Source organism: Protopterus annectens, chromosome 13.part0, assembly GCF_019279795.1.
Source record: "Protopterus annectens isolate FY-2018-M chromosome 13.part0, PAN1.0, whole genome shotgun sequence".
Taxonomy (NCBI): Eukaryota; Metazoa; Chordata; order Ceratodontiformes; family Protopteridae; genus Protopterus; species Protopterus annectens.
This window is the reverse complement of record NC_056747.1, coordinates 152495722-152520854: the sequence shown is the minus strand read 5'-3', so window position 1 is coordinate 152520854 and position 25133 is coordinate 152495722. Positions and strand designations below refer to the sequence as shown.

Genomic DNA, 25133 nt, shown 5'->3' with positions numbered 1-25133 from the left:
CTTCCGAGGGGGCTCCACTGAATGATCAGGGGAGGCCTCCAAAGAGGAAGATACACCCAATGGGGTGACCTGGAGCGTCTGTTCTCCACTCTTGGGGTCAGAGGGGTGGGCAGAGACCGATGCAGGCACCATGGGGGGAGGAGCCGACGGGGCCGATCGAGGACGTGACTCAGGAGTCAGCACTCTCATCATGACCTCGAAGGCGCCCCTATCAGGCAGAGCAGAAGGTCCCCGCTCCGAAGAGACGTGAACCCCTCCCGGCACCGAGAGGGACGGCTCCGAGGCCGATGGAGCCGAGCTCACCTGCACCGAAGCCCCGGGAGGGAGAACGGGGTCGGACAAGGGTCCGATGCCACTCGCCCCCTGGGAGCCGACAAGGGAGTCCCAGCGCCCAGATTCCTCCAAGGAAGGAACCAATGAAGAGATCGGAGCCGACAAAGGAGCCGAAAGGTGTGGTATCGGCTCCGACGCTCCCAAGATTTGAGCCCCAACCAGCTCCGGCTCTGAACACAAAGGGGGAGGTGGAGGAGGAACTGCTGAAGACACAGGGACAGCCACAGTCTGTTGAGAAGGGCTGGTTAAAATTTTGGCCAGGGCCTGCGATTTAAGGAGTCTACCGACCACCCTCTCCAAGTCATGATCGGATAGCCTGGAGGACCGAGAGGAGTGGGACCAATGGCTTTGTTCAGACTGAAGCAATGGTGACTTCGGAGCTGAACGTACCGATTCTAGGGAAGGGGACCTAGAACGTTTTCAGCCCAAAGACAGTTCCGACGCTGAAGTCAGAGCCGACTGAGGTCCAGAGATGTCGGATCCAGCCGGAACTGAAGAGGAGGCAGATGCTCCACCCGGTGACAGCTCTGAGCTGGGAGTCAAAGGCTTTGCGGGCTTTAAGGATTTCCCCAACTGAGGCTTCGCCGGAGATCCCTCTGGCTTAAGTAAGCCTCTCAAAATAAGCTTGTTCCTACGCTCCTGCAGGACTCTCGGGCTGAAGGCGTGACAGACCGAGCAGGAGTCCTGCAGGTGTAGGGAACCCAAGCAATAAACACAAGAAGTGTGACCATCCGTCAAGAGACATCTTCTGACAGCACAAGTCACACTTCTTGAAGCCTGAAACTTTGGTATCCTTGGACCTACTGGAAGGGGATACCAAAGAGAGAAAATTAAACTAGTGCTTAAACAAGGCACACAGGAACAGTCACACACCCGCACCAGTTAAACTAACAATAATAACAAGCAAAAAAGTATCACACCACACTTAACAACAAAAACTATCCACTAATAAAAATATATACAAATATTACAAGGCTAAACACTACTCCGATTGGGTAAAAAAAAGGGTGGGGTTAGCCACTAAAGAGAAGAAACAAGGGGGGGGGCTAGAAACTCTCTAACAGAAAACGAGATTCCTGAGTGGGACAAACTAGGGGATACACAGTCTAACTATACTAAAAGGGAAAGACGATCTAAATGTAAGAAAAACAAAGGTAGACTTTAAGCTAATGAGACCAAAAAAAGATTAATACGACCTGAGCCAGTAAAAACGCAACCTTGTAGCTGAAGCAGCAAATGAGATCTGGGTATCTAGCGCCAAGCATTGTGGGATATGGGGAGGCCTCAAGCCAGTAAATAGCTCTCAAGCTTTAGTAGATGGCCGAGTTGGAGCTGAGGATAGGCTCCGAACCCAACCAGCAAGAATGAAGGCGAGACAGACAACTTAACATTCTAAAGTTTGACCTACATGTTAACCAAACTACCAAAACCATCACTAAAAAAACTAGGGTCACTTTACAGAATAAAAGCCTTCCTAACCCCTCCAGCTAAAATTGTCATAGCTCGCTCTCACCTTCTTTCAACCCTTCTGTATGCATCCCGTCTACTCTCGAATTTAAACAAGACTGTCCTTAACAAACTCTCAATTTGCTACAACCACACTGCCAGGTTTGCCACTGGGCTGCCTTTTAGGACACATCATTGCATCAATCTAAATCAGCTTGGGTGGCTTGAACTACCCAGCCTAATCCAGTATAACCAACTGATTATGGCCTATAAAATAGTCTATAATCCGGAAAATACTCCTGCACATAAAAATATTATCACCCCCTATAACAATCCTAGACCGCTTCGATCCTCTAATGAACTACTAATTCAGGCTAGCAAAAAGTACAGTTTTGTACCTACCATAAATGTAGATGTTCGAGGATCCACATTGCTGCAGTCCTAACTATTGGGTAGTCCGCTGTCCAGTCGGCCCGAATACCAAAGTATATGGCTGACGTCGGTCAGGGCGCATTAGACTGACGTCAGTACGTCAGGGTACTAATGCGCATGACCGACGTCATATCCTCAGTGTTTTCTTGCCCCAGATGTCAGAAGACCCTAAAAAGACAAGGCCCAATATACCTGCACCAAAAATAAGTACAATATATACAAAAATATCAGCATATAACCTCACCTACACAACCACCCCTAAACACAGAGGGGAAGGAGGGAGTTGGACTCCAGCAATGTGGATCCTCGAACATCTACATTTATGGTAGGTACAAAACTGTACTATGTTCTTCATTCCACATTGCTGCAGTCCTAACTATTGGGTAGAATCCCAAAGCAGAGGTAAGGGAGGCTGGCAAATCATAAAGAAGCAGGAGCTGACAACATGCCTTGCAAAATAGCTGTGGCAAAACCAGCCCTAGACTTAGAGTAGAGAGGAAGGTGATAATGCTTAGAGAAAGTATGCACTGAACTCCAAGTAGCTGCCTCCAAAATATCCTTAGTTGCCACCCCTTAGAAATGCTGTTGAAGTGGCAGTAGCCCTAGTGGAATGAGGCCTAATCCCAGCTGGAATCTCCTTGCCATGATGGGAATAACAAAATGCAATGCAAAACCCAATCCACCTAGAAATAGTTTGTTTTGACACAGGCTTGCCCTGCTAACTCAAAGCAAAAGAAACAAACAACTGCTGAGACTGCCTAAAATCCTTAGTCCTGCTTAAATAATAACGCAATTGCCTGTGTACATCTAAAGTATGCAAAATCTTCTCCCTTTATTTTGGGGTCTGCATAAAAGTAGGCAAATGAATAGTTTGGTTTAAAGCCACACTAGAAACCACCTTAGGCATAAAGGAAGGATTAGTACGTAATGATACCCTATCCTTATGGAAAATCAAAAGGGCTCTACTGCCATAAGAGCCTGCAACTCAGACACCCTTCTTGCAGAAGTAATAGCCAACAGAAAAGCAGTCTTCCATGACAAGTATTTCAATTCAGCAGTAGCCGAGGCTCAAAAGGTTGTAGAGTAAGTTTTTCCAACACAAAATTGAGATCCCAAGCAGGAGTAGGAGCTCTACGGGGGTCTTATATTCTTTGCCCCTCTAAGAAACTGCTTGAACAAAGGATGAAAACAATGGTGGGTCACAATCATAGTGAGCTGAAATTGCTGCAGCATGAATCTTAATGGAAGAGAAGGACAAACCTTTGTCCAATAACTCAGTAAGATATTGAAGAGCCACACTCAAATTAGGCTCAGAAATCTCCAAATTCTTTGCTGTACTCCAAAATAAAAATCTCTTCCATTTTTCTGCATACACTTTCCTTGTACTAGGTCTTCTAGCTTCCATAATCACATTTAAAACTTGTTGAGGAAGTTGAGACCTGCTGTGTTTCAACACAGAATATGCCAGGCTGTCAGATGAAGAGAGTGAAGCTTGACATTGAGCAGATGACCGCCCTTCTGAGATAACGGATGTGGAATCAAAGGTAAAGGCCATGGAGGCTTCCTTACCAGACTCCTTAGTAGTGGGTACCAGTGTTGCCGAGGCCAATCTGGAGCTATTAAAATCATCCTTGGCTTGTCTTGTCTGACCTTTAAGAGCACCTTTGGAAGAAGAGGCAGAGGTGGAAAGGCATACACATGAAGATTTTTCCAACTGAAAGAAAGAGCATCCACTTTCCAAGCTGTGTGATGAAACCCCTTTGTGCAAAACTTTGGCAGCTGGTGGTTTAGTGGAGAAGCTTAACAGATCTATGTCTGGAGTTCCCCATGACACTGTCAATGTCTGAAATACATGAAGATCCAGTTTCCACTGTGGGGATCCATGATTTGTCTGCTTAACACATCTGCTAAGGAGTTCTGTGCTCCGCAGAAACCTTGCCTGAAGAGTTAGTTGCAAGCTGAGCGCAGTCTCCCATAAAATCATTGCTTGCCTGCATAGAGGATAAGAATGTGTTCCCCTTGTTTGTTGATGTACCACATGACAGTTGTGTTGTCTGTTAGAATCAACACCTGCCCTGGAAGAAGTAACTCCTTGAAAGCCATTAATGCAAACTGGACTGCTAACATCTCCTTCATGTTGATATGTAGATGCTGTAGTCTGGCAGGCCACTTGTCTTGTATCCACTTTCCATTTAGATGAGCTCCCAAGCAATGTCCGAGGCATCTGTCGTTAAAATCTGACTCGCCTCTGGCCGGGTCACAGAGAGTCCCTTGTTTAGGTGACATTCCTGAGCCCACCACAAAAATTCTTTTTGAAGGCAAGGTATTATTTGAATGACAGTGTCCAAATCCTGGCAGTGCTGTGTCCATACATTTTTGAGATACCATTGCAGCTTCCTCATATGCAGTTTGGCATTGGGAAGCACCAGAATACAAGATGCCATGAACCCTAATGCTTGAAGGACTGTCCTTGCAGTCAGCACGGACTGATGAGATAGTTGATGGAAGTAAAGGGATAGACTGTTTTGTTTGTCCGGGGTTAAAAAGGCCATCTGGGCTGCTGTATTCAGTCTCACACCCAGAAAGCACATGTCTTGAGAGGGTACCCTAGGCATCTTAGCACTGCTATAACATATTCCAGATGCTGTAGAAGGTCTTCCTTTTCTTGAGCCAGAATCAGGCAGTCGCCCAAGTAAGGATAGATTTGAATTCCTTTTAGCCTGAAGTAAGCTATCACTGGAGCCAGAACCTTTGTGAATACTCTGGGCGCAGTAGATAAGCCAAAGGGCAATGCAGAGAACTGATAATGAGAATTTCCAGCTCGAAAACGCAGATACTTCCTGCAAATTAGTCTTATAGGCACATGAAGGTAAGCTTCCTTGAGATCTAAAGTTACCATCCAGTGATCCTTGCCCAGCAGAGGTAAAAGCTGTTGTAACGCCAACATCTTGAACTTGGGAATGTCCAGATAAGTGTTGAGGATAGATAAATCCAAAATCGGTCTCCACGTGTTCCCCTTCTTTGGTACTAGGAACAGGCGAGAATAAAATCCTAGGCCCCTTTCTGATAATGGGACTGGCTGAATGGCCCCTATTTGGAGTAACAGAGAAATTTGCTTGTGAGCCCCTTTCCTTTGTGGAGGAGGAACGCCTGGCATGCCTTTGAAAGGGGCAATGTATGGAAATAAAACCTGTAACCGTGGTGAATGATATCCAACACCCATCTGTCTTGAGTAATTAAATCCCAATTTTCTGTGAAAAGAGACAGTCTTCCTCCCAAAGGAGCTGCCAGACGAGAATCTACTGGCAGCTGAAAAGGCAGGTCATTGGGTCTGTTTACTTAAAGGACTGACCCCTGCCCTCACCAGAAGTCTGAGCAGGTGAACTCCCTGTTCTAGGCCTAAAAGAACCTTGAGCTCTGCCCCTACCACGCCTAGACCTACCGCTAGCCTGGGAATCATAAGCAGGATATGTCCATCCCTTAGTAGGCCAATTTCTACTAAACTTCGTGGCTGCACCTGCAAAAATCTTTAACAGTTTGCATAGACTTAGCTTTGTCCTCCATTTTCTTTAAAACTGCTTCCACAGGCTAACCAAACAACACATCAGACTGTAAAGGAGCATCCAAAATCCTTGTCTTAACATGCTCAGCTAAATTCTGATCCCTCAACCAGGCATGCCTGCTAAGAACAGAACTAGTGGCAGCCACCCTCGAGGAGGCCTGTACAGCATCAAAACCACATTGCAAAGAATGCTTACCCACTTGTTCAGACACATGAACTAAATCCAGCAACTCTTTACACTCAATACCTTCCGCCAAAGCATCCACCTTAGATTTCAATTGTGAAAGGAGATAATTTTGATATTTTAGCATGTGAAACTGACAATTCAACGCCTCATGGCTAAAGTGGAAGAAGTATACACTTTCTTTCCCCATCTATCCAAAGCCCTTGCCTCTTTATCAGTGGGAACAGGGTTTTAACCACAGAGGCCTTAACACCTTTAGGTCCCTGAGAAACAGTTTCCGGTCTGCCCTAGGACTCTTAAAAGATACTTATGAGCTTCAGGCACCCTATAGTACCTATCAGGTTTAACAGGAGCAGGAGGCAAAGAATCAGGATTCAGGGAAGCCTCTGCAAAACATCTTCCACCACATTCAACACAGGAGGTATAGCTAAGGGCCTATGCTGGGGTAAAACAAGAATTCCCTAAGCCTTTTCCTGAATCAGAGTAATCCTGGCCTTCCCATTTAAAGTGCTCCCTCATGGAATGCAGAGTCTCTGAAAATGAGAAATCCTCAGGAGGAGAAGCTGTAGGAGTGGAATCATCCACATCAGAATCAGAATAAGGAGGATACTCCTGCAAATCTTCCGCCGAAGACTCAGAAGCCTCTGAACACTGTTCAAAACTCTCAAACTCAGGTTCTACCCTAGGCCTCTTATCAGGAGGGGGCATAGAACCTCTAATCATAGTAATCAAATCTTCTGCCATTTTAAGCATATGTTTCTTAGGCACAGAACCTGAAGTGCTAGGAGAAGCCCCCACTGAAGCTAAACTTGGCCTACCTCTCAAAGAAGTTTTGGAAACAGAAGGAGAGGCTCTAACTACCTTGGGAAGAGAGGGAAGAACAGTTACCCGAGAAGCCCCCTCAGCCTGGCCTACCTCCTGAGAAGGCACATCCTGTAACAGTAAAGTCTCTGCCTGAGACTCCAAAGAAACTCCTGGCAAAACCTCTGGCTCCACTGAGTTTCTAAAGAACCGACGTCCGGGACTGCCGGTTCATCAACCCTAGGCTTTGCGGTTTTGTCCTTGCGCTTTTGGCGCCGGAGCATCCGACGGCATTTTAGAATTGCAACGCTTCCCAAACACTAACCTGGCACAGTCTAACCTTCTCTTAATAGTGCGTTTGTTAAACCTAGCACAAGAGCGCATCCAACAACGCCGTGCTCAGGCCCTAAACAAGGTATACACAAGGTATGGTAATCCCTATGAGGTATCTGTTTCCCACAAGAAATACAGTTATTCACTTTTTCTGACATCCGTTAAATACTGAGGCAAGAAAAACCAAAATGTTCCCAACGGGTACTTAGCCAACTTTGATTCGGTCTGAAACTCCGACTTCAGAAAATTTCAGAACGCCAACCTGCACTCGCAAAACTGCTTCTGCATCGGACCATGCGGCAAAAAAGACTGAGGATATGACGTCGGTCATGCGCATTAGTACCCTGACGTACTGATGTCAGTCTAATGCGCCCTGACCGACGTCAGCCATATACTTTGATATTCGGGCCGACTGGACAGCGGACTACCCAATAGTTAGGACTGCAGCAATGTGGAATGAAGAACATTTAACAACACAGCCGGTGACTCTCTCTTTGCAAACTCTGTAAGTAGATCCTTGGACTCTCTTCCAGCTGATATTACCTTACTTTCCACCTTAGGTCAATTTAAAACTAGACTCAAACAACATTTGTCACTTAACTGGCTATGTCAATGTATCAAGTCTGGCTAACTCTCTCTAGAATGTGTAAAAATCTGTTAACCAGTTTACTGTGTAATTTAATTTAATCCTGATTTACGCTCGGGATTAACTCTAACCTGTGGAACTTGGTTAACTTGCTTACTTAAGTAATCTCTGTAAATAGTCTGTTTGTAATATTTAATGCTGGTATTACGTAATGCTGTATCTGCTTACCCTTGGAGCTTTTCTCCCCGGGCCTCCGCTGAAAATGGACATGCATCCAGTCGAACTATCCCGGTCAACAAATGTAAAATTAAATAAAAACAAAATAAAAATTTATATATCTTATCAATACATGTAATCCCATATGAATTTCCATTACTGGGCACATTGCAGGTGCAGCGAAGAGCACTTTTGGCTGACTCAAAGATTGAAACACTACTAATTTCTTGAGCGTTAATTATACTTTAACTTAGGAATGGGGTCCATTCCCATCATGTATTAAAAACCCAAAAGATTTGGAGAAATTCAAAGAGAGGAGTTGCACTAATTAAAAATACAACTCCAAACTCCTTTACAAGCAAATAACAGCTTATAGACTTCTCTTTCTAATCAGTTCCTATCTCATCCACCAAAATCTATCTCCTCAAATTAAAACCAACTACTTTACCTACTATTTACCAGCAGAATACCTCAATCCTTTTATTTAAATTCTGCTTAAATATTTAACTTGCACTTGTAGCAAAATTTGCAGTTGTGAGAAGACTGATTCACCTTTATCGTCACAAGAAGAATTACTTGTGAAAGATAACCATTTGAATTTTACACCCTGCTGGGTCTTGGTCTTTAGTTTCATTCATAGTTGTAGCATAACTGTGGACTACTGCCAGAACTGCTTCTTTAGTCATTTATTGCTGCATTTTCTTCAATAAACAGTGTTAACTGGTAAATTTCGGCAAAGTACAGTGCGCCTTAGACTGTAGCAGAAATCAGTATGCTAAGTATTGTTTTTTTTCTGCTCCAGGATTTGTGCTTCAGTTGTTTATATTCCTGTTTTGATCCTACAGTTTTATATTCTGCTCATCATTTACCTGTTTAAAGTTCCAGTCCAGTGCCTTTCTGTTGCCCTGTTCTTTGTCTCTGCCCAATTCCCACAGAGACATTATGCTCAAGTTTCTGAAATTGTAAGCTGCAGCTCAGAGACGTTGCACTTTAGTGCCTTTCTGTTCCTATGTTTGTGTCTGCCCCCCCCCCCAAGATATTAAGCTACAGTTTCTGAAAGAGCTCTAATACTAGCTTTATTTGACTGATCACTCTCTGACCTGATTATTCCTTGAATTTTGTGGCTGCCCCCCCCAGACATTTAGCTGAAGTTTCTGAAAGAGCTCCAGTAAATCCCACTCTTCTTATAAACCTCATCTACTCATGCTTACCCATAAATAATTAGATCCAGCACTATACAATCTTAACTCCCCCTTTTCTCTTTCTTCTAACAAAACCGCTATCTACTCTATTCTCTTTAACCCCTTTTATTGATTCTACTCTATATGGATCCAACTCCTCTTCCCTCCTGCCTCTTATTTTTACCCTACAACTTAATACACTTTACTTGACACTCACTGCAACTATTCCTCTCTATACTTCTTCAGTCATCCCCCCTTACTCTATCATTTCATCACGTCTCATTCTAATCCCGCTTTCTCCCTGCCTCCTTTAAAAAAAAAAGTGTGTGTGTACATATATATATATATATATATATATATATATATATACATATCTATACACACAAACACGTGTGTGTGTGTGTGTGTGTGTGCGCGCGCAGAACTCAAAGATGTAGACACTCAGTTCTTCACATTTTCTTGAATGTACTTTTGTATTAACCCACTTCTGAATGTATTGTCAACTATGGTCTAATTGTAAAGTTCCAAATCCACTGTCACTTTTGTGTATTACTCTAGATTAAACGTGCTCTCAGTTATGATAAAAATTATTTCCAAAATTGTTTCTTTTCTGTGCCTTTTCTCTCTGGGCCTCCGTGAAAAAGGACTCTTATCCAGTAGAACTTTCCCAGTCAACAAAAACAAATGAATAAAACAAATATTAGCTTTGACTGGATTCTTCTCTAAATAGCCCACTTCTTCCTTGAAATATTTTCCAACTGTCCCACCCTTTTCCTGTTGTGGTCTTAGAAGGCTGTGCCTCTGGCCTCCACTCCTTATAGTAATCCGATTTCCAAATTCCTCCCCCCTCTTGTACTGCTACTCTATGTTGTATAAGCTATTTAAGTACTCTTCCCAGCCACTGTTTTCCAAAGAGCCATCTTAAAAACCAAATCTTCCCTACAAAATGGGTCCATAACACTGTACCCTGTAAAGCAGTAAATACAAAGTAAATACCTTGTGTGCCGACAAACTCAGATCAGCTAGCTGTTGAGCGGCAACACCTACGGATTTTGCAGAATTTCTTATTGTGTAAACATTAACATTTGAAGAATATAGTAATGTTAAGCATAATCTGCCCCCAACAAAGCACCCCTAGTACTGTTTAAACATTAAGGTTATCAGAATTTGGTATGATTTACCATAATCTGCCCCAATATGCACCCTTGTTTGCACTAACAAAAGCACCCTTAATAGCCTTCTAATCTGAGCACACCACTCCCTTACAGCTTACCAATCAAAGGACTGGACAGCATGGATATGCATTTCCTAACTGTTCTGTAGCCAACTTGAGGCATAAGAGCATCTTGAGACAATGTAGCACTTGCCTCACCTTTACCAACCACCACTTAATCCTTAAAGAAAAGGCACAGTATGCGGGAGGTGTACTTAAACATTGACATTGGAGGATAAACTCTCGCATACAAACACATGAGTTTGCTGAAACGATGCACACAGCACCCACCTCAGACTGACATATGCTGAGGAATTTAACAGCCCAAAACTAGTCCCAGAAAAAATTAAAAAGAATATATAACAAAAGGAAAAAGTTATGGCAAAAATCAGGAAGGGTAATTCCTATAAAGATAAAAACTCTCTCATCAAACTAAATAGGCAACCACCTGTGCTGATTAGGTAAAGCAAAGCCAGCTTTGAGGTTAAGAAAGCCTCCCAGGTGAAAGATAATCTTAAGGCCTTCTTCATCTATGTCAGAAACCTCAACAGCAGCACACAGCAATGCGCTGAAATTGTGGTTAATGTTGCCACATTCACCAAGCCTGGTGATATAGCAAAGCATTAGTGGACAATTCAGTTCCAACTTTACCTATCTCTAACCTGCAACCCTCCACCAAGAGATACCCACAAATATAACCCCTTCAACAATAACTAGGGAGCATGTACTGCCTGCATCCGCTAAAGCCAGGAACACTGCCTCAGTGAGCGCCAATAATATCCCGGGATGCCTCCTGAACAAGCTAAAATATGACTTATCAAGATCACTATTTAACTACAGTCTTAAAACGGACTTTGTGTCATGAGAATGGAAGACTGGCTGTCATTCTCGCCTCATACGGAAGGACCTTCAAGCAGACCTTGGAATTTACAGACCCATTGGTCTGACTAGTCTTATTTGCAAAGCCACTGAAAAATCATGGAAATTATCAACAGGGACATAGGAACCCTCCAAAAACTTCCAGTTTGGCTTTGTCAAAGAAAGGTCATGCTTACTAAACCTGGTGGACTACTTTGAAAAGGTCACTAAGGCAACGGATGACTGGAAAGTGGTGCATACTGCCTACCTAGATCTGGCTAAAGCATGTGATACAATACCCCACTTGTGCAATGTCAACAAACTTAAGAAATGGGTGCAACCAGATATAAACCCCTATATAAAACCCTGGACAGCTAGCTGGTACGTGGATCAGATCCAAGAGATTCGGATTGGTGAAGCCACCTCCACAAAGAGGCCAGTCCATCAAGCACTGTGCTGGGCCCACTCCCCCTTGACATCTATTTCTTGGAGGCCAATGTCAAAGGCCTCTGGCTGACCAAGTTCACAGATGACTGCAAACCGGGAGCAGTCAATGAATCCCCACAAAAGTACACCCTTCATGAAGGTCTAACAGAGACAAATGTTTGTTGAGGAAAGCCATGGTTAAAACTCAATGGTAAGAAACTGATTATAATACCATTTGAGAAATCAGCCACCCCGGGTAACTGTGTCATTTAAAAAAAAAAAACTATATTAGCCAGGGATCTGGAGACTCATGTAGATGGTAATAAGGAAATCCTTCTGTGCTGCGCAACCTATAAGTACAAGCATGGCATCTAGATCAAGAGAGGTAATTGTATCACTGTACTCTGTCCTCATAAGACCCATCATAGAGTATAATGCCCCCTTTGGTATGTGCATGACCGGAACATCCGCAATGGTTCCTTACAAAAAGAATACATGGAATAAAAAAAAAGTCCTACTTAGACCACCTCAAATCTCTGTCTCTTTAATCTGTATCAAACAGACCACTGACAGGTGATGTTTGCATGCCATACAAAGAATTCCTGAACCTTGTTCTGATGAATTTTTTGCACATCTGCAAAACAAAGAGCATCACAACTACTTAAATTTTCCATACAACTTAAGTGGGACATGTTGGAGAGAGAGAGACGTTTCTCAGAGAATTCCCATTCTCTGGAACAGGCGCCCCATCCATGTGAAGCATAGTTCCTCCCTAAGCCTATCTAATGGTAACTAAGACCAATGGATGGGTAAAAGGAAATTCATCCCTGGTCTACTGCCTACGTCTCTGATGGACAGAGATACACAGTAAATCACCCCTATATAAATCAAATTTGTTGGTTACATTTGTGTTGCATGGCTAGGCTTATAAAAGCCCTAGTGGTCGTTAGACAATTATACACCTATGAATCTATGAAGACTGCAGCTGATAAAGCTAGTCCACCCAATATCAAACCTAACAAACAAATCAAAGAAAATGTTGTTCCAGTACTCTGGAAGCTCTCTCTCATTCTACCATTACACACCCTGGCATAAAAAAAACACATCAAAAAACAAGGGGGATGGAGGAAAGGAGCAGCCACTACAGCAGTGATCATTCGAAAATCTACTGTTATGGTAAGTTCAACTTACACACTGTACTATATTCTTCATATTGATCACTGCTGCAGTAACATAAGCTATATGGGTAAATTATCATAGCTAAGTATATTTGGGAGGCGCAAGAAAGAGTCCAGGAGCCCCTGGATCCTAGCAAAGCATGACCTACACCTGGAGAAATAATCTGGGTTATAGTGCTTTGCAAAAGCACTATAACAGTGAACCAAGTAGCAACTTTTAGACTACTTCTAGAATCCAACACTTTCCAAAAAGCCATACAAGAAGCCAAGGTCCTTGTAGGGTGGACCTTGACCCTGCTTTGAACAGATGTGTCATAGTGAGTATAACAAAAGGTAATAGCCCGACTTCCAAGATGGCTGCAGATTGAGTAACAGCTTAATTTCAGCTTTCCCAGTATTAAAACAGAAACTCAGACGAGATAGACAGTAAACTTGTATTTTTTTGGTATATTTCAGTAACTAGCTATTAAGTGGACTGCCTGGATGCCAGGAAAAAAGAAATCCATGGAACCTGAAAGAAAATCAATCACAAAAGGTGAGGAAAAAACACTGACTGGGAAGAATTCTGCAGCTGTTCGGTAAAAAGCAGTGCAAGCTCCAGCTTTGAGGCAAGACATGACTTCCGGTAGCCTAGAGGAAAAAAAGTAAGTAAAATGTACTCAAAGCTGATTAAAATAAATGAAACACTGATGAAGTACATCAACTCAAATAATGAAAGGCTGGAAAAAAAAACTAAAGAAGCTTTAAACATATATTCAGATGAGGTGATAAAAATGCAAAAATCAGAGGTTGAAATAAAAAAAAGGCTGGCTGAGTATGAGACTGCACAAGAAGGCATGTTTCAAAAAATAAGAGAGTTAGAAGTATGTAGAGAAAACCCGAGATTTTCTGCTGTACCAGAGAAGCTGGAAGGAACAGACTGTATTAATTTTATAAAAGTACAAATAAGCAACTGGACTGGTATTCCAATTGAAAGGGCACATAGTGGTATGCTCCAAACCTTGCCAAGAGACAGCAACCTAAATCTTTAACAGTAAAGATGCAATCTTACATGCAGGAGGAGTTGAGATTGACAAAACTGTGGCAGAAGGACAAAGTACTAAATGTGGGAGACGACAGAGTGTTTGTGGAAACTGATTATTCACTGTACACCAGGCAGAAAAGGAGCAAATGTATTCCACTAATCAGGGAATGTCGAGAAGCAGGCATGAGAGTCAAGCTACTGTGCCGTTATTTTCAGAATATTCTTCCTGGAGGGACAAAATTATTTCTGATGTAGGGCATGCTAAGAAGTAAATACAAAAGTCTGTCCAACAAAAAGTGAGTTATGAAACAGAAGATTCTGCTTCTTGTTCTTCTGGTACTAAAGATCAGAGAGAGAATGTGCCAGTAAAACCTTTTCCAATGTTTCAACAGAACATGCTTGAGAGAGAGGAAAAAAGCAAAAGAGCTGACAAAAATAACTGAGAGCATGTTGGAAATGAATCAGAGATTGGATTTGGGAGATGGAGATCAACAGGAATAAAACTAGTAACTTGGAAACTGACAAACATGGGATTCCAAAACATTAATTATATTTGTGAAACATGACAGAACAAGAAAATCTGGAAATATTGGACTTTTTTTTACTGTTAAACTTGTAGAGGACTCTAAAGCATATGCCCTACATCATGCCATTAATGTTTGAAAGAACATTTAGGAAGGGGAAAAGAAAGAAAAGAGTTAACTGTAAGTAAAACAATATGCTGTATTTAATAGCAGTGGTTTTATAATGCATGACACAATCTCCATGTTATAAGGTAAAGTTTTGTCAGTTGTTATTTTTGAGTGTAATTGGGATACTAAAGTAAACAGGTGCCCCTGTTTTTCCCCCCTCCTCTTTTTTTTCTCCTTGTTCAGTATTAAGAAATGTGGGCACTGCAATGTAAAAGAAAAAAGAAAAAAAACGTCTGGTCAAAAGAGCAGGATACAAGAAAGAAGTCATGCCCTTTTTTTCCACTCTTGTAGAGGGGAATGAGTGGGTTAAGGCCCTTGGTTTGAGCTAGTAACAATTTTTAAGAGAAAGAAAAAAAAAATAAAAAAGAACATTGTATCTGGTTCTCAGGTCTCCATGGAGACAATCTGATGAAGAGGAATAAAAACAGGATACTTATTTTTTAATGGCTTTCTTTAAATGGCTAGGAAACAATGCTTCTAGAAAGCATTTAAGCATTTCCCAATCTGGGATAGTAATAAAGATAAGACAAAACCAACCAATACTTAATAGAAGCCCAGTCTGTATCATGTGTCCTAGCGTGGATAACCTTCCTTTTAGGTTAATCCAAGTCTCTGAGTGTGGGAGGGTAGAACTTCAATATCTGTAGTAGTAACATAGTTTTGTGTGTTAGTATTAAGTTAATAGGTTTTAGGGGTGTATTGGGGCCATGTTTATTATTTTTTTGTTTGAGGGCTTTCAATAAAACAAAAAGTTTTGCAAGATGTGACATACTCAAATGGATATGACAAGAAACAAATGTATAAAAGATCAACCTGCCAAACATTAGTGTATGCATGTAACACAAAATCCTGGAACTAGACACTTAAAAAGCTAATACACATACAAGGTGGGAAAAATAACTTTAACGTAATACTACTGTCTATATTATCGTTAAATGTAAATGGTCTCAAAGATATATACAGAAAAAGTAGTAAACTATATTAAAAAATGTAGAGTGCATATAACTATTTGAATTTAATAAAGACAGGTTTTCAGGACAGTTATTCAGCAGAATACCTGGGACAAAGGAAAAGAAGAGTACTTATATTAATTGCAAGATGAGCTCTAATAGTGAGAAGAGGATAATAAAGGTAGATTTGTAGTACTAAGGGGCTACTGGCAAAGGAGGAGGATTACAGTGGCATGCATTTCGATTCCACCTAAAACTACTATAATGGAGCTTAAGAAAATACTGGGAGAAATAATCAGCATTTAGCAGGGAATATTACTTACAGATGGGGACTGGAATTTGATTTGCAGCAGTGAATATGTCTCTGGGGCCCCAGAAGCACAAATATAACAAAGAAATCTAGACATTTTGAAGAAATTTATGAAAATATTTGGCACTGAAGTAGGGAATTCGGTAGCAGGAGTTCGGAGTGAATTTAGAAATTATTCCCCAAGATACAAAAACTGGTCCAGACTAGACAGAACATATATTTCCCAGGAACATGTGCATTTAACTGAAATTTTGATATGCATCCAATAACTATTTCAGATCACCCACTACTAAATAAAATAAAATATGGAGGGTAATGAAATAAAAATGAGGCACTGGCGCTTTCCCAACTGTTGAAAAGTGAGGAATTTAGGTAATGGGTAGTGGAAATTATTCAGGAGTTATTAGAAAAGATAGAAATTTCTTCTGAAAATATAGATAGGCAGTGGGAAAAATTGAAGTGAAGTTCAAAAATAAGGTGGAAATAAAAAAAGATATGGTTAAGAAGTAACAACAATTATTTAGACAAACTGACAAAGGTTATAGTATTGCAGAACAGAGGACCGCTCTTGTTTGGCCTCTACTTCTCTGAAGTACAGGCCAACACTGAGGGACTCTGGCTAACAAAGTTTGTACATGACTGCAAACTAGGAGCCATTGTTGAATCCCCAAATTATGTGGATATTTTACAAAAGGGCCTTAAAGAAACAAGATGCTTGGTGCCAGAGCCATGGGCTCAAGCTCAATGCCAAGAAGTGTATAGTTATCCCCTTTGGAAAAAACATGTACCCATGAATTACCACATAGGTGGCAGTACACTAAACACCGAAGGTATGATAAGAGACCTAGGAACACAGGTGGAAAGTGGTCTCACCTTCGATAACCACATTGCCACAACAATCAGGAAATCCTTTTATGTGGCACACCTCATCACTAAGGGCTTTTCACCCAGGAAAAAGGAGGTCATTGTCCCACTGTACTCATCCCTCATTAGACTCATCAGAGTACAACACCCGCTTGGTGTGTACCTCACAAGACATCTGCAACAACTGGAAAGGCCGCAGAAACACCTCACTAAAAGAATCACAGGCCTAAAGAAGATGCCCTATGCTGACCGACTAAAAAAACTCCAGCTATACTCTCTTGCACATTGTCTACTCAGAGGCGATCTCTGCTTAACATGCAAGGCCATGACAAACCCAGAGCTGTTGGACATGCTTCACTTAAAGAAATCCCAATCCATCAGAGCCACACGCTCCAGGGACCTAAACCTTGTCATCACAATGAACAAAACATGCTGGAGGGATAGGTTCCTGACCCAGAGACTCCCCATACTCACGAACAGACTGCCCATACACGTCAAGCAGAGCACCTCCTTGGCCCTCTTCTAAAGGAACCTTGATGACTGGATAGGAAATTTACCCCAGGGATCACGTCAGCAGCTCTGCTAGACAGGGGTCCAGGGAAGTAAATATTGTGGGAAAAAATAGCTAGAGAATTGTTATTGTCCCTAGGGCCAATAGCCTAGTACCAATCAATGAACCTATAAGAAGACGACGATGAGCAATTACAGAACACCAAACAGAAAAAGAGGGATTACCTCAATAATATGCATGAGATTAGAAAGATCACTTTTAAAACAACTCCAGAGCACAAAAACTTTCAGCACAATGACTCAAGCAATAGAAAATAGAAAGAGTTGTCACCAAGCTTAGGAAGCCTACAACAAGGAAGATAAGAGATCCTGCAAAGGTACTAGAAATATTTTGAAAATTTTATGAAAGTCTGTATACAGCAGAGAAATATGGAAATCAAGAAAAGGAGCAAATGGAAATTATTATAAAACAATTAAATATGACAGGGTTAGAGGTAAATGAAGCTCAATTTACTAGTAGTTAGGATAGAAGAAGATGAGAGAAAAATGGTGATGTATAGCCAGTCCGACAATAAAGTCCCCAGGAATAGATGGTATTCCTGTGGATGTATGGAAGCTAGTTGGGAAAAACTGAAACAAAACCTTCCAGATCTTTATAACAGTATTTTAAGAGGAAGAGAAGCACCACCATCCGGGAAGAAAGCAGTGGAGCCATAATACCTAAAAAGAGGGTAAAGACCCATAGATCCAGCTTCATAGATAGGCACATTTTATTCCTAAGCCATGATTATAAAGTGTTTTTGTCTATAATAGCTAAAATAATGGCAAATGTGATGTCAAAATTGATAGAAATGGATCAATATGGTTTTGTGGAGTGGAGGCAAACATCTGACAAAATTGACAGAACACTGACTATCCACAGGGAAGCCGAAGGTAAGAAAATACCACTGTTGTTGCTAGGTCTTGATGCAAAGAAAACATTTTACAGAGTAAGCTGGGAGTTTATGAACAGGGCAATGGAAGCATTTTCATTCCCTGATAAAATTATAAGGTTGACTAAGAGGATGTATGAGGGGATAGGAGGGGAAAATTTAAGTGGGTGGGTTCATCTCTGATAATTTCTGTTTGAGCAGGGGAACCAAGTAGAGGTGTCCTCTTTCTCCTTTGTTCTTCTTCCTCTTCTTCTTTCGGCTTTTCCCGATTAGGGGTCGCCACAGCGGAACTCCGGTCCACTAATGACCGGCAGTAGATTTTTATGGTGCCGAGGTGCCAGCTCGATGCCCAACCTTCAACGAAGGCACGCCCATTCACGCATGTCTTTCGAACGCCACTCGACCGCGGGGAAGACATGCAGACTCCACACAGAAGGCGTTCCAGCAGAGAATCGAACGGGAGAACCTTTTGCTGCGAGGCAACAGCTCTACCAATGCACCACCATGGCTCCTCTTTCTCCTTTGTTATTTGCATTATATTACCATTGGCAAAGAAAATAAGAGACTCAGAAATTCAGATATACAAAAGGCATGATTAGTCCAGAGAAGCTGGCTGTATCTACAAATATTACTTTATACCTGATAAAACCAGAAAAGGATGTTTCAGTGCTGTGGAACATTTTGAGATAGCTTCAAATCTTTTTGGGATGCAAAATTAATGAAGCTAAAACAAAGGCAATAGCTAATGTACCTACATGTGAATTGGTTCAGCAATAGCTGTACTTATGGGGACATGATAAAATGAAGTACTTTAGGAGTATGGATTAAAAGGAAACTGGTGTGGCAGCTAAGGATGTATGGGAAGAGCCTAAATAAAAGATAATACAAAAACTGAGAAATGGAAGCTCTACTTTATGGATGTGGATAGCACAATACAAGCAGTTAAAATGTTTTTAGTCCCTTCAGTTTTATACAGAGTTCGGGCATATTTTTATCAACCAAAGAAGTTGTGGATATAAATTGATAAAGAACTGAAGGATTTTGTCTGGGAGGGGAAAACAGCAAGAGTCAAGTGAGATAAGCTGATTTTTCCAATACAACAATGTGGTCTAGGATTATCCAATTTGAAGGTGTATTTCAGAGCTACACAGTTAAAGCTCTTATACATAGCACAAGCATAAACCTACAATTCATAGTGGAAAGGGATGATGACAAAATGGTGGGGGGGGGGGTCAAGAAACAAGGAGAGATTGGGCTTTTGGATGTAGATTCTTAAAGAGAGGAAACAAAAGGATCCAAAGTCAGAAATAAAAACTTTCCAGTAACCCTCCAGTAGTTGGACGAGTCAATAGGATAGTGTAAACTCACTCGAAACGTTGAATACACACCACACTTTTATTTAAGCTTAAAAACTCCAGCTTTTTGCCAGTTTAAAAAAAAACCTTCCTCAGAATGGAAACATCATGTCATAACCCCTACTTATAGTTTTGTATCCCCTCACATGGTCAAGTAGAATCACGCTACATTGCTATGGTAATTTCTAAAAATATCTAAAAAAGTAAAAACTATATACAGATACAGTATAGTTCAAGACAAAGCACAACTGAGGTTTTGAAAAAATATGTATATAAATATGCGCACAGATCCCCAACAACTTGATTCTCTATAATTTTATACTGTACGTTGTAGAATAGAATGGAATAAAATAGTGAACTCATCACCTAATAAATAAAAAGAAATTAAACAGTCAACTATAAACATTAACTGATGCCGTAGAAAACTATTTGTTCTATGTATCCGGTAAATTAGAAACTCAGCCGGCAATTTAGTCAGTGCTAATAGGGAGAAACAGAAAAAAATACAACGTGTTTAACAAACTCCGCAGACACTCAGAAAACATCAATAAGTGTCCGATTGCTATAATACATATATGCAAATAGTTCACTGAAATAACATTCAAAGTAGCGAAACACCATCTGTAACAGTTTGAACTCCATAGCACTACTCTTTGCCATCCTAGATAGACTCTGATTGTAACTCATGGTATGTGGCATAAGGAACTCTACGTGAAAATCGTACAGTTACATAACTAATGTAATAATGTTATGGTATGTCTGTGTATGACTATACTCATAAAAATACTAAAAAACTACTACAGAAAAACTCCTGGAGAAATAATAAATATTCCTGTATGCACCCCTCCCATTCTCATAATCTTAACACTTCATATAATGAAACAACCCTAAATGATTGAACGACTTATAACCTATACTATCATATACAATATAGGTAAAATATACATGAAAATAAAAATGAAAAATTAGAAATTGAAAATTAAAAATATAAATTGACCTTGAGTTTCATCTATCCAGACTCTTGAGTTTTAACAAGCATGTAATAGCCAACATGCCATTTAACCCGGGGTAATGGCAGGCATCTAAATTCAGTTGCCATACCAATTCCCTGATCTCCAACCATAGTGATTCAGGTTTCCCGAGTAACTTTAATAGAAAAAGCTTAAACTCACCAGGAACCAGTAGAACAACCAACCTCGAAGCTGTAGCGGCAAACAAGATCTGAGGTAACTCTCGCCTAGCATTGTGGGATATAAGGGGAGCCTCGAGCCGGTGGAACCAACTCTCGAGCTTTAGAGTGGCCGAGTCGGAGCCGAGGTCGGCTCCGAACCCATCCAGCAAGAATGAAGGCGAGATAGACAACTTAACATCTAGTAACTTGGAAACTGACAAACATGGGATTCCAAAACATTAATTATATTTGTGAAACATGACAGAACAAGAAAATCTGGAAATATTGGACTTTTTTTTACTGTTAAACTTGTAGAGGACTCTAAAGCATATGCCCTACATCATGCCATTAATGTTTGAAAGAACATTTAGGAAGGGGAAAAGAAAGAAAAGAGTTAACTGTAAGTAAAACAATATGCTGTATTTAATAGCAGTGGTTTTATAATGCATGACACAATCTCCATGTTATAAGGTAAAGTTTTGTCAGTTGCTATTTTTGAGTGTAATTGGGATACTAAAGTAAACAGGTGCCCCTGTTTTTCCCCCTCCTCTTTTTTTTCTCCTTGTTCAGTATTAAGAAATGTGGGCACTGCAATGTAAAAGAAAAAAGAAAAAAAACATCTGGTCAAAAGAGCAGGATACAAGAAAGAAGTCATGCCCTTTTTTTCCACTCTTGTAGAGGGGAATGAGTGGGTTAAGGCCCTTGGTTTGAGCTAGTAACAATTTTTAAGAGAAAGAAAAAAAAAATAAAAAAGAACATTGTATCTGGTTCTCAGGTCTCCATGGAGACAATCTGATGAAGAGGAATAAAAACAGGATACTTATTTTTTAATGGCTTTCTTTAAATGGCTAGGAAACAATGCTTCTAGAAAGCATTTAAGCATTTCCCAATCTGGGATAGTAATAAAGATAAGACAAAACCAACCAATACTTAATAGAAGCCCAGTCTGTATCATGTGTCCTAGCGTGGATAACCTTCCTTTTAGGTTAATCCAAGTCTCTTGAGTGTGGGAGGGTAGAACTTCAATATCTGTAGTAGTAACATAGTTCTGTGTGTTAGTATTAAGTTAATAGGTTTTAGGGGTGTATTGGGGCCATGTTTATTATTTTTTTGTTTGAGGGCTTTCAATAAAACAAAAAGTTTTGCAAGATGTGACATACTCAAATGGATATGACAAGAAACAAATGTATAAAAGATCAACCTGCCAAACATTAGTGTATGCATGTAACACAAAATCCTGGAACTAGACACTTAAAAAGCTAATACACATACAAGGTGGGAAAAATAACTTTAACGTAATACTACTGTCTATATTATCGTTAAATGTAAATGGTCTCAAAGATATATACAGAAAAAGTAGTAAACTATATTAAAAATGTAGAGTGCATATAACTATTTGAATTTAATAAAGACAGGTTTTCAGGACAGTTATTCAGCAGAATACCTGGGACAAAGGAAAAGAAGAGTACTTATATTAATTGCAAGATGAGCTCTAATAGTGAGAAGAGGATAATAAAGGTAGATTTGTAGTACTAAGGGGCTACTGGCAAAGGAGGAGGATTACAGTGGCATGCATTTCGATTCCACCTAAAACTACTATAATGGAGCTTAAGAAAATACTGGGAGAAATAATCAGCATTTAGCAGGGAATATTACTTACAGATGGGGACTGGAATTTGATTTGCAGCAGTGAATATGTTTCTGGGGCCCCAGAAGCACAAATATAACAAAGAAATCTAGACATTTTGAAGAAATTTATGAAAATATTTGGCACTGAAGTAGGGAATTCGGTAGCAGGAGTTCGGAGTGAATTTAGAAATTATTCCCCAAGATACAAAAACTGGTCCAGACTAGACAGAACATATATTTCCCAGGAACATGTGCATTTAACTGAAATTTTGATATGCATCCAATAACTATTTCAGATCACCCACTACTAAATAAAATAAAATATGGAGGGTAATGAAATAAAAATGAGGCACTGGCGCTTTCCCAACTGTTGAAAAGTGAGGAATTTAGGTAATGGGTAGTGGAAATTATTCAGGAGTTATTAGAAAAGATAGAAATTTCTTCTGAAAATATAGATAGGCAGTGGGAAAAATTGAAGTGAAGTTCAAAAATAAGGTGGAAATAAAAAAAGATATGGTTAAGAAGTAACAACAATTATTTAGACAAACTGACAAAGGTTATAGTATTGCAGAACAGAGGACCGCTCTTGTTTGGCCTCTACTTCTCTGAAGTACAGGCCAACACTGAGGGACTCTGGCTAACAAAGTTTGTACATGACTGCAAACTAGGAGCCATTGTTGAATCCCCAAATTATGTGGATATTTTACAAAAGGGCCTTAAAGAAACAAGATGCTTGGTGCCAGAGCCATGGGCTCAAGCTCAATGCCAAGAAGTGTATAGTTATCCCCTTTGGAAAAAACATGTACCCATGAATTACCACATAGGTGGCAGTACACTAAACACCGAAGGTATGATAAGAGACCTAGGAACACAGGTGGAAAGTGGTCTCACCTTCGATAACCACATTGCCACAACAATCAGGAAATCCTTTTATGTGGCACACCTCATCACTAAGGGCTTTTCACCCAGGAAAAAGGAGGTCATTGTCCCACTGTACTCATCCCTCATTAGACTCATCAGAGTACAACACTCCGTTTGGTGTGTACCTCACAAGACATCTGCAACAACTGGAAAGGCCGCAGAAACACCTCACTAAAAGAATCACAGGCCTAAAGAAGATGCCCTATGCTGACCGACTAAAAAAACTCCAGCTATACTCTCTTGCACATTGTCTACTCAGAGGCGATCTCTGCTTAACATGCAAGGCCATGACAAACCCAGAGCTGTTGGACATGCTTCACTTAAAGAAATCCCAATCCATCAGAGCCACACGCTCCAGGGACCTAAACCTTGTCATCACAATGAACAAAACATGCTGGAGGGATAGGTTCCTGACCCAGAGACTCCCCATACTCACGAACAGACTGCCCATACACATCAAGCAGAGCACCTCCTTGGCCCTCTTCTAAAGGAACCTTGATGACTGGATAGGAAATTTACCCCAGGGATCACGTCAGCAGCTCTGCTAGACAGGGGTCCAGGGAAGTAAATATTGTGGGAAAAAATAGCTAGAGAATTGTTATTGTCCCTAGGGCCAATAGCCTAGTACCAATCAATGAACCTATAAGAAGACGACGATGAGCAATTACAGAACACCAAACAGAAAAAGAGGGATTACCTCAATAATATGCATGAGATTAGAAAGATCACTTTTAAAACAACTCCAGAGCACAAAACTTTCAGCACAATGACTCAAGCAATAGAAAATAGAAAGAGTTGTCACCAAGCTTAGGAAGCCTACAACAAGGAAGATAAGAGATCCTGCAAAGGTACTAGAAATATTTTGAAAATTTTATGAAAGTCTGTATACAGCAGAGAAATATGGAAATCAAGAAAAGGAGCAAATGGAAATTATTATAAAACAATTAAATATGACAGGGTTAGAGGTAAATGAAGCTCAATTTACTAGTAGTTAGGATAGAAGAAGATGAGAGAAAAATGGTGATGTATAGCCAGTCCACAATAAAGTCCCCAGGAATAGATGGTATTCCTGTGGATGTATGGAAGCTAGTTGGGAAAAAACTGAAACAAAACCTTCCAGATCTTTATAACAGTATTTTAAGAGGAAGAGAAGCACCACCATCCGGGAAGAAAGCAGTGGAGCCATAATACCTAAAAAGAGGGTAAAGACCCATAGATCCAGCTTCATAGATAGGCACATTTTATTCCTAAGCCATGATTATGAAGTGTTTTTGTCTATAATAGCTAAAATAATGGCAAATGTGATGTCAAAATTGATAGAAATGGATCAATATGGTTTTGTGGAGTGGAGGCAAACATCTGACAAAATTGACAGAACACTGACTATCCACAGGGAAGCCGAAGGTAAGAAAATACCACTGTTGTTGCTAGGTCTTGATGCAAAGAAAACATTTTACAGAGTAAGCTGGGAGTTTATGAACAGGGCAATGGAAGCATTTTCATTCCCTGATAAAATTATAAGGTTGACTAAGAGGATGTATGAGGGGATAGGAGGGGAAAATTTAAGTGGGTGGGTTCATCTCTGATAATTTCTGTTTGAGCAGGGGAACCAAGTAGAGGTGTCCTCTTTCTCCTTTGTTCTTCTTCCTCTTCTTCTTTCGGCTTTTCCCGATTAGGGGTCGCCATTAGCGAACTCCGTCCACTAATGACCGGCAGTAGATTTTTATGGAGCCAAGGTGCCAGCCCGATGCCGAACCTTCAACGAAGGCACTCCCATTGACGCATGTCTTTCGAACGCCACTCGACCGCGGGGAAGACATGCAGACTCCACACAGAAGGCGTTCCAGCAGAGAATCGAACGGGAGAACCTTTTGCTGCGAGGCAACAGCTCTACCAATGCACCACCATGGCTCCTCTTTCTCCTTTGTTATTTGCATTATATTACCATTGGCAAAGAAAATAAGAGACTCAGAAATTCAGATATACAAAAGGCATGATTAGTCCAGAGAAGCTGGCTGTATCTACA

The 25133-nt window shown here is 40.7% G+C and overlaps 1 protein-coding gene across 2 annotated transcripts in view; it reads right to left on the bottom strand.

Annotated features, from left to right (window-relative positions):
* The window catches only part of SIN3B (SIN3 transcription regulator family member B), a 1843877-nt gene that overhangs the window by 919362 nt on the left and 899382 nt on the right, over window positions 1–25133 (bottom strand). The window lies entirely within an intron of this gene.